Below are 14,216 nucleotides of genomic sequence, written 5' to 3' on the forward strand. Positions count from 1 at the left end.
CATCCATACACCCAACTCTTGATTCGTCACTACCACCAGCAGGCAGACCATCCGAGTACAGAGAAAACGGTGGCCGACATAAGAAATGACTTCTTTGTGTTACGATTACGCACAACGAGTCGAAAAATAATGCACGCCTGCCCCACGTGCTATATGCGCAGGAGCAAACCATCTCCACCCCTGATGGGAGCACTGCCGCCGCCCCGCCTGATGCACCACGTGCGCCCCTTCACGCACTGTGGTCTTGATTACTTCGGCCCCATGGCGGTCACAGTAGGCCGACACCGGGAGAAGCGCTACGGAGCAATCTTTACTTGCCTTTCGACCCGCGCCATACATTTGGAACTAGCCTTCTCCCTAACTACAGACTCCGCCATTATGGCTTTGCAGCGGATGACCGCCCGAAGGGGGCAACCCGCAGCCATATATTCTGATAATGGAACGAATTTTCACGGAGCTGACGCTGAGATGAAGGACGCCATTATTGCTCTGAGCCAGGACCCAAGAATGCGCGATGCCCTGGCGACACAAAACATCGATTGGCATTTTATACCGCCAATGACGCCTCATATGGGAGGAGCGTGGGAGAGACCGGTAAGGTCCGTGAAACGAGCCCTGAGCGCCACACTCAAAGAAAGGGCGCCCAGGGAAGAGACTCTACAAACGGCGCTGGCGGAAGCTGAATTTGTGGTAAATAACAGACCACTAACACACATATCGATGGACCCACGCGACGACGGCCCCCTGACACCCAATCACTTCCTGTTAGGATCAGCCGGAAAACGCCCTCAGCTGTCCCTTTATGGCAAAAACGAAGAGGAGGTGTGCCTTCGCCGCCAATGGCAAATTGGCCAGCAGCTTGCAGATATTGCTTAAAATAGCTTTGGAAAAAATAGAATTCTGACTATATCATAAAACTAATTTACTAGTTAGATTGTATTATAAAAACTATAATATACCTTCAGTACTTTATATGAAATTCTATATATTAATTCCCAATAATTTACATATCAATTTATTTCCATTTACGAAAAACTCTCATTGTATACTACAAATTATAATATCGTTTAAATTCTTCAAAACTTTAAATGTGTTTAAAGAAAACATTTCACAACCGTTTAAAAACTATATACAATACGATTACCAATATCATAATATTTTTAAAATATATTCCTTCGTTTCACTGAACAAAAATGCATCAAACGCTTATATATTATTTAATCCTTTTGCTAAAACTAAAAATGGATGACTACATTATTCAACATCTGGAAAAAAAATTTTACGTAAAAAATGTAATTTGTGACAACTCTAATGACTGTAACACAATACTTCAAACGACTCCAGATTCATTTACCGTAATGCATCTAAACATACGATCTATAAAGAAAAATTTTGATCATTTTCTAGTAAACCTAAATTTATTAAACAAATATCCTGACATAATCATACTGACTGAAGCACATTTAAACACCAACTCAATCATCCCAACTCTCCCCAATTACAACTACTTTCAGAGCTCACATTATATTAACAAAAATAGTGGTATTGTTATATACACGAAGACGATATTTAAAGACGTACTCTTTACTGAAACGAATATGACTAATGCAAACTGTATTATTATAAGACTGAGCATTAATAATAAACTACCTATACAAATAATATCAATATACAGGACACACTCTGCTGTTATATCCACTTTTATTGGAGAATTGAATAATATTATTTTAAATAATAAATGTACAAATAATTTTCTAATTGGCGATATTAATATTAACATTGCTGAAAATAATCACACTATTGAAAAGGACAATTATATTAACATGATGACCGCTTTAAATTTTAAACCCTGTATTAATAAATATACTAGAGAATTTAATAATCAAATACCATCATGTATTGATCACATATGGTGTAATTCCAACTACATTGATAATTTTCAAACAATAATATGGAGAAACAACATAACGGACCATCATACATGTATTCTTAACCTTAACATAGAAAAACAAAACATTAATAATAGTAATAAATCTAACATGCCTAAAATATCGATAAATCAACAAATACTTCATGAAAAACTGTCTCACGAAACATGGGAATCTATACTCTGCACAGAAGATGTAAATAATAGTGCTTTTAAAATTTCATGACACCTTACAAAAGCATATAAAAGATTCAAGCTGTGAAATACACAAAAAAATATATAAAAAAAAATTCAAAAAAATTAAACCATGGATTACCCATGGTCTAGTGGTTTCCATTAGAGAAAAAGAAAAATTATTTAAACTTACAAAAAAATTCCCACTAAATAATTCGATTATTTTACACTTTAAAAAATACAGAAATAAACTAACGGCACTAATTAAAATGACCAAAGAAGAATTCTACAAACAAAAGATGTTAAATTCAGGTAACAGTGGTAAAAAAATTTGGAAAACAATAAATGAAATAATTGATAAAAAAAGAAAGACAAGTGACATTTTAAAGCTGCACATTAACAATAATATGATGCAAGTTTCTGATAACCCAAAACTATGTGCGAATGCTTTCAATAATTTTTTTTCAAATGTCGGAAAAAATCTCGCAAACGAAATAACTAACAACATAGATAATACCACCACATCAGGAATTCCAGTAGCTTCATTAAATAAAACAGTAAAAACATTCGAAACGATAACCGAACAAGAAACTGTTGTTATAATACAAAACCTAAAAACTGAGTCCGCACCAGGTTTTGATGGGATAACCGTTGAAATTCTGAAAAAAAATCTTAACTTTTTGAAAAAACCTATTACACATATCATAAATAATAGTCTTAAAAAAGGAATCTTTCCATGTATTTACAAAAAAACTATTATTTCACCGATTTTTAAATCAGGTGATACTAAAGAAATTAATAACTACCGACCTATATCAGTATTATCAAATATCTCAAAAATTTTTGAAAAGGTAGCAAAAAAACAACTGCTAAAATTTATTGAAACTAATAATATATTGAGTGACCAACAATTTGGATTTCGCGAAAAAATAAGCACACAGGACGCAATCATAGATTTAACAACAAAAATACATCAAGCACTAGACAAAGGCAAAAAATCTCTTGCAATATTCATAGACCTAAAGAAAGCCTTCGACAGCATAAGTCACAAAAAATTACTCTACAAGCTTAACAAAATAGGAATTATAGATAATGCCAAAATGTGGATAGAAAGTTTCCTGAACTCTAGAAGTCAATATGTAAAAATAAATAACACTCTCAGTGAACCGAACACAAGTGACTTTGGAATACCACAAGGCACCATATTGGGCCCTCTTCTATTCATATTATATGTTAATAATATCTTTAAATTACCATTAACAGGAAAACTCATTTCATATGCAGATGATACTGCAATTATATTTCAAGCGAATTCATTGAATGAACTTGAAATAATTGCTAACAATGATATCAATACGTTAAAAGAATGGTTTGATAAAAACTTATTAACATTAAATATTGAAAAAACATATTATATAATTTTTAGTATAAACAAAATAAACCCTTTTATTACATTAAATATTAAAATACATTCAAAAAAATGCACATCAAAAAAATCTACTTGCCAAAATAATGACTGTTTATCCATAGGAAATAAAAATGAAATTAAATATTTAGGTGTAATAATAGATAGTCAACTTAAGTGGAAAACTCACATAAACAATATCATAAATAGATTAAGAAAACTCATTTACATATTTATTAGTCTAAGAAATATACTTAACTTAAAAATTCTTAAAAATATTTACTACGCTCTAGCGCATTCAATAATACAGTATGGTATCGTTGCGTGGGGGGGAGCTTACAAATCATCACTTTTACCGCTGGAAATCACTCAAAGGCTGTTAATAAAAATTTTAATAAAAAAACCATCAGACTACCCAACCTTACAACTTTTCCAAGATTTTCAAGTCCCATCACTAAAAAATACATATACGAAAAATACGCTACTTCAAATCCATAAAGATCTGTATAAGAAGTCACACCATGCCATGGTTCGTGTCGAGAGCAATAGGCAAAATACAATGGGTCGCTTATGGACTCCATTAATGCATACCAGTTTTGCACAACACTATTACACGTACACTGGAGTGGTATGGTTTAATAAATTAACGACTGAGATGAGATTAGAACCGGATTTTAATAAATTTAAAAATAAAATTAACTTCACTACAATAAATAATTTAACGAATTAGAATGACGATGATATCTCACTATATTATTTTATAAATTATTGTATAAAAAAACTAAAATCTCTTCACTTTATATGTTTTTATGATTCTTTTTTTCTTCTATTTACATATGTATGTTAAGTTTTTATTATTTTCCCTTTACACACGAGTTTTAGACTCTTGTAAAGGTAAACATGTTAATTTTTATTGAAATATGCTCTTACTATGTAAATTTAAACATTATACTGTATTTTATAAAATAAATAAAAATATTAAAAAAAAAAAAAAAAAAAAAAAATGTTTTGGCGGCGATGGCTCCGAGAGTACCTCCCCAGCATGGCCACCCGTCAAAAGTGGCACCATCCGACCACACCTATCAAAAAAGATGACCTGGTGGTTATCATGGACCCGTCACTACCCAGAAATAGCTGGCCACGCGGCCGCATCCTTGAAGCCGTGCCCGCCGCTGACGGACAAGTCAGAATCGCCCGGGTCCAGACCCAGTCCGGAGTATACATACGACCGGCAGTCAAACTCGCTGTCATCCTGCCAGCCCCGATGACCCCTGAGCCGATGACCGTAACAGAAACACAGGTTACCCCAACATCAACCGCGGCCTTAATCACTGCTGGTTCCGGAAGCCGAAACCGCCGCTGAAGAACTGACACGCTCGACTAAATGGCTGGGTGCAGCCACGACTGCACCGGGAGGAGTGTATCAAACGTGCCAGACATAAAAAAATCCATAACATTTTTCGTTTAAAGACTAGGGTTGATAAACCTGCCCTACAGAGAGGAAACTAATGTTTAAAAAACTTGCCCTGCCGGGTAACGGGAAATTTTATCGCTCGGACCCAAAAGGCGGTTGTCTCGCTTCAACTCAAGCAACCATCTTACTCTGGCTACGCAGCCGCTGATTGGCTAAGCACAAAACCCGCTCAGCGGGCCACGTGTATCCAAGAAATTTGTAAAAAATACAAATTTTCAAGTCTTTTTCTGTAATAATAGGAGATAATTTCAGCTAATTAGTTTTACACACATATGCTCACATGTTTTCCCAATAAATATTCATATAATTACAACCTTTTAGTATGTAAGATATGTACTTATAATCAAAACTCTGAAAATGTTAAAGAGATTTGGCGACTTATCTTGTAGAAAATGTCTTATTTTAACCAAATAAAGAATATTGCAACAGCGTGGTTTTGGCAGGGCGACAGAGGCAGATAAGGCATAATATTATAGAATATTCATTTGTTTCTGAGATAAACTTGGTCCGTGTAATAACACGGCAAAACTCACGCCGAAAAAATAAGTTCCTAAAACACAGAACGGACAAGGGGCGAACCGGGCCAGATACGCGGTCTTGTAGCGCGTTATAAATAGAGCGCTCACATTTGTACCGGCCTCTTTCGCCTCAGACCCTGGAACCGTCAACACCTGCTGTCCGCTCTACTAGACCCGCTTCGCTACCTGGGACAAATACGCTGTGTTTGATTTCATCTTGCCCCCCCCCCACCTCTTCTGCTGACGTCACCCCAGAACGCGACCGGCGAGCATCACTTCTTCTCCCAAGGCTGACTACACTTACCGACTAAGAAAAAACCAACCGCCTTTATCAAGGCGTTTTCAAGTGCAAAATTACAATTCGAACATATATATCGTCTTTTTCAAGACGCTTTCAAAGATTAGCAAATTACAAGAGTCGAAAAGACAAAGGTGAATGTGTACCGGTGTCATATTTTACAGTTTTGTTAATTATTTTCTCTTGTGCAGGTTGACAGATCCCGTACAATATTCTTTCAAATAATTACATGATATTGAAAGAGAAGATAATACTAAAAAATCTAAACGATACATCAAACAAAACAAGATAAAGAAAAATTAAAAGGTAATGGTCGAAAGGTAAAGAATCGAACCTAGGATTTCTGTCTTACCAGGACAACGCCTCTAACCACTTGACCATTGGGACCTAATTAATATACCTAATTTTTGTCGATCTTATATTTTATTTCAGAATTAACAATATTATTAATAAAACTACCATCAATATTAACTATGTAGGTCTATTGATATAGCCGGATTAAACTAAGAGCTAACAAAACAAAAAAACTTTCCCCCCTGTTCTAAAACTGGTTTTAAATCCCAAAATGACTTTGTCATATTATTGGATTGAATGTTTATAAATATGCTATCGGATGTCAGAAAAAAATCGCAACATTATTTGACAGCACTATTAATTATTTCATTGAAAAAAATCCGAGGGTCATCAAGTGATTTATTACATTATTTTGTATATAATTGTAATGTTATCTTGTTACGTGTTAATTATTTTTATTTACAAGAAACTGCTCGACCCTTTTGATAAATAACTTATTTTCAGATTTGAAGCCAAAATACTCAAACTACAGGCTTTTCCAATAAGAGGTGTTATTTTGAATAGCCCGCTATTTCGGTAGATGTTACTTTTGAAGCTGTCACTTGACATTTGACAAGTAGAAACTACCCCATTAATAAAAATGGAACGATACACGCTTCAACAACTCATTGAAATTATTAAAATTCACTTGAGTGAATCAAATGCAAATCATTTTGAGTGATGAGGCCCATTTCCACCAAGGTGGCTTCGTCAACAAGCAAAATTGTCGCATCTGGGGCTCGGAAAACCCAAGAGTTATTGTTGAAAAGCCTCTCTATCCTCAACGTGTGACTGTTTGGTGCAGTTTAAGGTCCGGCGGAGTCATTGGACCTTACTTTTTTGAAAATAAGGCTGGAGCAACAGTTACGGTGAATGGATTGCGCTATCGAGAGATGATTAATGATTTTTATGGCCGGAATTGGATGGTATTGATCTGGACTACGTTTACTTTCATCAAGACGGCGCTAAGTGCCACACAAGCAACGAAACTATTGATCTTTTACGATTGAATATCAAAATAACACCTCTTATTGGAAACCCTGTACAAACTGATTCATTTTTAGATACATCTATTTTAATTTCGGGAATGAATTAATAAATAAATTCTAATACTACTCGTTGTCGATACTAATGCATTCAATCAACTTGGTGGCAATCACATACATGCGCACGGACAAATTCGCATTTCTCTGAAATCGTATGACATTACGACAGTATATTTATTTATTTATAATTGATTTTTTGACATCTCCAAAAAAAAAAACTTTTAAACAATACTAACAAAATCTCTAATGACAGATTTTCACAATCAATTCAATTATAACAAAAAACTAAGGTTCGAAAGTAAGTTTTTAGATTCTCACGGCCAAAAGCATTTTTGTTGTTTGTTTTTGGGGTGTTATGCAGTGTTGCGCTAACTCCTTCTTTAGCCGACGTTTCGGACAGCGTTGCAGTGTCCATCATCAGGGCAGATCCGGTAGATCCGAAGATGTATCTATTCGGATCTACCGGATCTGCCCTGATGATGGACACTGCAACGCTGTCCGAAACGTCGGCTAAAGAAGGAGTTAGCGCAACACGGCATAACACCCCAAAAACAAACAACAAAAATAAGGTTCGAAAGTTTATATTGATAATAAAATTGTAAATATTAGATAAATTACTATATTATACTGCTGTAATGTCATTCGCATGGCTGCATTTGGCGATGTTGGTAGAGTTGCCAACTCCAGTTCCTGGGTAGGAAGGTTCCATACTAAGTCAAACCAAAAAAATAATGTTTTAAAAAACATTAAAAAAAATTGTCTTTTAAAACACATTTAAAAATAAATAAATTGTTTATTTACAAGAAAAAAACTAATGCATTATCTCTATATATATTATTATCTAGTAAGGACGTGGGTTGTTTTTTTTATTTGTGTATCTACATATGAAATAAAATGCAAAGGCCATTAAAGAATTCCATTTTTCGTGATTTTAGAAGCAACTTTGGCATTTTTTTTGTTTTTAGTAATTATTAAATAAAAATTATTAGCTTAATCCACTTCTATAATGTAAGAAAAAAATATTAATCATAAGCTGTTTCAAACGTTGATATTAAATGGGTTATGATCGAAGTACTGTTATTTGTAATCAAATGCGTATTTAGCAAAAATTATAGCATTTGACTTCATTAAAATATTTTATTATAAAAGTAAGTAGTTTGGCATTTACGCGGTGACATAGACTTTGGTCAATTTGGCGGAGATCGAAGTCTGGTTAGCTAACCTGTTTCCCGGTCTGTATTTCGATTCAACACCAGTTTGTTTATTTTATTATTAATTTTTGTTTTTATTATAGCGACTATTGCAACATTGTACATACAAAATATGATATTAAATATATGTATAGTAAATTGTTCTTAGTCCTCCTCAATAGGATGACCTGTGCTAAGGCGAACTACAGTTATTCATTTCTGTTTTATTAGTTTTCTATGTCGTTTTAAATGTTTTTTCAGCCAGGTTTTTATTATTGAATTGTAATCATTCAAATTTTCTATTCGCTTTGTATCAAGGAGAAGGATGTTGTGGAGTTTCGTCGCAAAATAAATAAAATTTAATGAGTAATATGTTGACTAATGAATGAACCTGAAATTGTAATATTTAATTATTGAAGACAATATTATCGATTCCTAAATGAAAATCTGAAACAGAAAAATCAGAAAAAGATACCCGTGCCCAATGCAGATGAAAGTTCCCCAGCAAGGCAAGGGATCTGGGTTTGAGTCCTAGATGTGACCGTATCTTTTTCTGTTTCAGATTTTCATTTAGGAATCACTTATATTGTCTCCAATAATTAAATATAATTTCTCTGTCCGAATGTGGTTTTATGACCTGGAATATTTTTTATGGCATTGTGATTTGACCTTTTTTATGAATACGCGGTATTGTAGAAATGAGATCCCTGAGGCGTATGTGTGGTGAGACCAGGTTTGATCGTGTGAGGAATGTGGAGATCCGCAAAGAATGCTAGGCTGATGTAAGCGTAATGAGTAAGATTAAGAAAGGGACGCTAAGATGGTTTGGGCATGTAGAGCGAATGAGCGAAGATAGGAGTGTAAGTCGGGGACGCCCGAGGAAGACATGACGCGATCAAGTGAATTAGATACTCGAGTCGGGCCATGTCAAGAATCAGAATAATAGAAGATTATGTATGAGACGATTTATGAATGTGAATGAGGCAAAAAGTGTGTGCCAAGACCGAGTTGTTTGGCGGTCCGTCTTCTCTGCCTACCCCTGCGGTGAAACGGCGTGATGGTTAGTTAGTTAGTTAGATAGTAGAAGAATGTGAAAATGGTACTTTTGCAATTAGTTAGATAAAATATCTGTAATGTTGTAAATTTTTTTGTACACAAATAAAATAAATTAAAAATAAAAAAGATTTAGTATTTTTGAATACTTTCAACAGTATATTTTAAGCATGTATTTGTTGAACTGTTACAGCAGATTCCCCATTCCCACTTATTCTATAATTGCATATGAAATACGTAGGTTTAACACGACGTTCGTTTTTATCTACGCGTTCACAGATGGCGTTAATTATTTATTGAAAACACACTTTTTGCAAGTTATGCTTGAAAATGTTAAGACGAAATATCATATTACATACGCAATATGAATTTCAATAAATATTTTTGTTCGTATAAAAACTCAATTATTTCAAGAAAGGCATTCAAATACAGTATTATACCGGTGATTCAAACTTTGACACCTAATATCTTGGAACAAAAAAAGTGGATTTGGAACCCTGTCTAACAAAGGACCAAATATATGCTGATGAGTATACTGATAATTTGGTTTTCTTTCATATATTTTGGTGGACTTAAAATTGTTCATAAACCGCTCATTCATAGATGGCGCTAATTTAATTATTTTATGAAAAAAAAATACTTTCGCTTGTTACGATGAATAGTTTATTTGCGCATGCAGATAAGAAAAATGAATAAATAGTTTTGGCCGTAAAACAACTCAGTTTTTGACAAATTAATACAATATTTTACTTGCGTAAGTAATATTTGTGTAAACCACAGACATAGGAATTAATAGACGAGAAGATAATGGCGAGGGGTAAAATCAACTGTTGAAGAACGAAGGGAGTGAAGCTGACTGTGATTCGTCAATAAATCAATCTGACAGTAAATAGGCATCTCGCATTATAATATCACCATTTACTTCTTAAAAGTAAAATCTGCTTTTGAATGAATAGACATTTTTACATGGGAGCGCAAATTACTCGCCACGTTATGAACAAATTTGCGAAGTCCAAATTCGGCAAAAAATTCGGTTCTATTTTCAGAGTCGAATATTTCGTTTAAGTATTTAGTTAAGACACTTTTATAAATGTTCATAATTTACTTCCCAGCAACCAACCAGCTTTGTGTTTCGCGTCCAGACGTTTCTCGATGTGATAGTAACAACTGATTCATATTATACGATGTGAATATGCTTAAAATAAAGTAAAATAATGCTTATATATGGAATGTAATACGACAATTGGGTTTATTCTCTTTTTCACATCTATTTTTACAAGTTTTCATAGTACAAGTCAACATTTTGTCGTGTTATTTCGTAAAATGAACCGATAATGCCTCGACAATAGTTCGCACAAGAATAATGACGTCACGTTTTCAAATTTCACTTGAGGCCATACGCGAGCACAGCCGGCTCCAATGGAACCGGTATGGGGAGTGGGGATAATACGCTTTTAATCACTTAGGGCAGGTCTACTAATATTCATATGTCTATGGTGTAAACTAACTCCTGACTGAACAATTTGATGTGTCTAAAATTCTAAAATATTTAATATCAAAATGGTCAGAACATAATATAATCTCATATGTGTTATGTCCTAACATATGGAGAAAAAAAAATCACGGGTCACTGTGTTCGTACACGATAATCTCCGAAATCGCACAACCGATTTAAATAAAGTTTTTTGAATGTGCATGGTTGGTTTCGGCTTAAAATTTTCTTCTTATCCAAAAATACATACAACCACACATTTTAACTTTCTTGCACCCCCTCTTCCCCTCTTTAATATTTTATGGATTTATAATGCGATTTTATGGATTTTATGTAAGAAAAAAGGGACTTAAGTTGGGTAAGCTTTAAAAAGATAGCGGTATGAACAAATCTATTGACATCTGTATTACGCATATAGAAAAAAAAATGAAATAAACGGTGCTGAAATAAACGTTTCCATGATGCTATAATTTTTCTAAGGTGTTCCACAGATATATGAACCACATCCAACAATCGCAGGCGTATTCAACGCCAAAACATTGGGATGACTTTACACAGTACACCCAAAACAACGTGAATGTTTCTTTTTGCGTTTGTTGATTTTGATTAGTAAAAAATATCAAGATTCATGCAGCGAGTCACAATTGCTGGAAGAAGACAATCATTGGGATCTGACACTTGCTGATTTAGCATTTGCAAATATCATTCGTAAAATGTTCGCAATTATATTGATGACATGTTATCCAACACAATCATTGGCTTTGTGTGAAAAATACACGAACTACAAGACTGAAGACATACTGCACGGAATTTGACAAACAAACCATAATCCAAATATTGATTACACTCCAGAAATGTACACTGAAGTGTTGATCGAGGATATGTGTATTCTAATTTCAAATTGGTCACTTAAGCATTACGGCATGCCATCGCCTGATCGCCCGGCCGCCGACTTAGTTAACAGTGACGTGCAGCGAGAAGAACAATGTAACAATTTTGACTGAGATACATTTATGACTGCCAAAAAAAACATTTATGAAAGAATTATGCCAATGGTTGCTGCTAAACAAGGCGACGTTTACTTCATGGATGCTCCAAGCGGAACCGGCAAGACGTTTTTAATATTACTTATCCTTGCAAAAATACGTTCGCAGCAGCAAAGTGGCAATTGAATTGTTAGGCATTAGTTAGCCACTTTGTTAGATGGTGGACAAATGGCACATTCAGCACTCAAGCTGTCATCAGACATTGTTAGATGGTGGACAAATGGCACATTCAGCACTCAAGCTGTCATCAGACATTGTTAGATGGTGGACAAATGGCGCATTCAGCACTCAAGCTGTCATCAGACATTGTTAGATGGTGGACAAATGGCGCATTCAGCACTCAAGCTGTCATCAGACATTGTTAGATGGTGGACAAATGGCGCATTCAGCACTCAAGCTGTCATCAGACATTCATAAAAAATGGTTCTATGATAACTCAACACAGTAACAATTCAACATATCTTTAAAAAGTGATATAAAGTCATTAGAAACGATGAACCATATTAAAAAAAAATATGTTTCATCACTTTTCATGACTTTATATAACTTTTTAAAGATGTGATGAATTATCATTTTGATGATTTATCCGGTCACCATAAAAAAATATAATACAAACTGTAGCATAAAAAAGTGGAATGGCTAACTATTCGGTGATGCTTACTTACTGTCCGGTAATTTACGACAAACATTCCTCGCTCTACTTATGTCGATAATATTAACACATGTTTAGAACACTAATTTTTACGACGAAGCGTCGAAAAAGTTTGATTGACCATCAAAATGCTAGTACAATTGCATAATGATCCATTGGCACAAATATTTTCTGAAAAATGCTAGATATTGGCAACGGTAAAATAGAAACGCATCAAAACACACAATGCCTCAAATTTTCCGACAATCTCCGTACTATCGTTAATACAAAATGGTTCCATGATAACTCAACACAGTGAAAATTCAACACACCTTTAAAAAGTGATAAAAGGTCATTAGAAACGATGAAATTTTTTTTTTAAATCTAACCTAACCTAACTTAACCTAACCTACTTAACCCATTTAATTTTTTTATAAATTTAATTTAGATTAAATTTGATAATATTATTATTAAGTTCTGCAAGTGTTTTAGTTTTTTATTATTGTGACAGCTGTTTCGGCTTACAAGGCCATTTTCAAACTGTGGTTAGTCCACATTGAGACGACGTATTTATATTATTTCAAATGTAAATTTTAAAGGTGCATACATTGATTTATTACTGGTTACACCGATGACATGATCTATTGTTGGTTAAACCAATCTATGTTTTCCCCTCAGTAAATGGTAATGAGTTCTTAATTATTTACTAATGACTTTATTGCTATGAATTATTTGGGTGCCTTATACTGCTTGGGTTTTGTGAAAATACTGAGAACTGGTGAGTAAATTATTTTCCGTACTTTATTAATTAGTGTTAAATTTGGGTCAAGAAATCAATAAACGAACGAATGACCCAAATTTAACACTAATTAATAAAGTACGGAAAATAATTTACTCACCACTTCTCAGTATTTTCACAAAACCCAAGCAGTATAAGGCACCCAAATAATTCATAGCAATAAAGTCATTAGTAAATAATTAAGAACTCATTACCATTTACTGAGGGGAAAACATAGATTGGTTTAACCAACAATAGATCATGTCATCGGTGTAACCAGTAATAAATCAATGTATGCACCTTTAAAATTTACATTTGAAATAATATAAATACGTCGTCTCAATGTGGACTAACCACAGTTTGAAAATGGCCTTGTAAGCCGAAACAGCTGTCACAATAATAAAAAACTAAAACACTTGCAGAACTTAATAATAATATTATCAAATTTAATCTAAATTAAATTTATAAAAAAATCAAATGGAGTTCTACGAACTAAACACAAAAACAATAAAAAAATAAATAAAAAAAAAACTACTTAACCCAGTTAATAAAGATGAATTATCACCGTGATGATTTATCCGGTCACCATACAAAATATCAATTAATTAACAGTGTTTTCCCGGCCATACTGAATAATTACTTGAACCATAATTGGCTCATTGAACGTGATATTTTGGCATCGAAAAATTAACTTTCAGATAAAAAAATCGTTGCCAGGTGAACCGATATCTTTCAAATTAATCTATACTGTCGTTGATGAAAACGAAGCAGTAAATTATCCAACTGAATTTTTAAATTCACTAGATATGCAAGGAATGCCACTACAAAATCTTTGCGTGAAGATTGGTTCA

The 14,216-nt window shown here is 33.9% G+C and overlaps 1 protein-coding gene across 1 annotated transcript in view; it reads right to left on the reverse strand.

Annotated features, from left to right (window-relative positions):
* LOC149413424 (retinol-binding protein pinta-like) overlaps positions 1 to 14,216 on the reverse strand; it is a 46,673-nt gene that overhangs the window by 23,424 nt on the left and 9,033 nt on the right. The gene's annotated exons all lie outside the window — the stretch shown is intronic.

The sequence above is a fragment of the Hesperophylax consimilis genome, chromosome 22 (genome assembly GCF_061612785.1).
Source record: "Hesperophylax consimilis isolate HC1 chromosome 22, BYU_Hcon_1.0, whole genome shotgun sequence".
Lineage (NCBI taxonomy): Eukaryota > Metazoa > Arthropoda > Insecta > Trichoptera > Limnephilidae > Hesperophylax > Hesperophylax consimilis.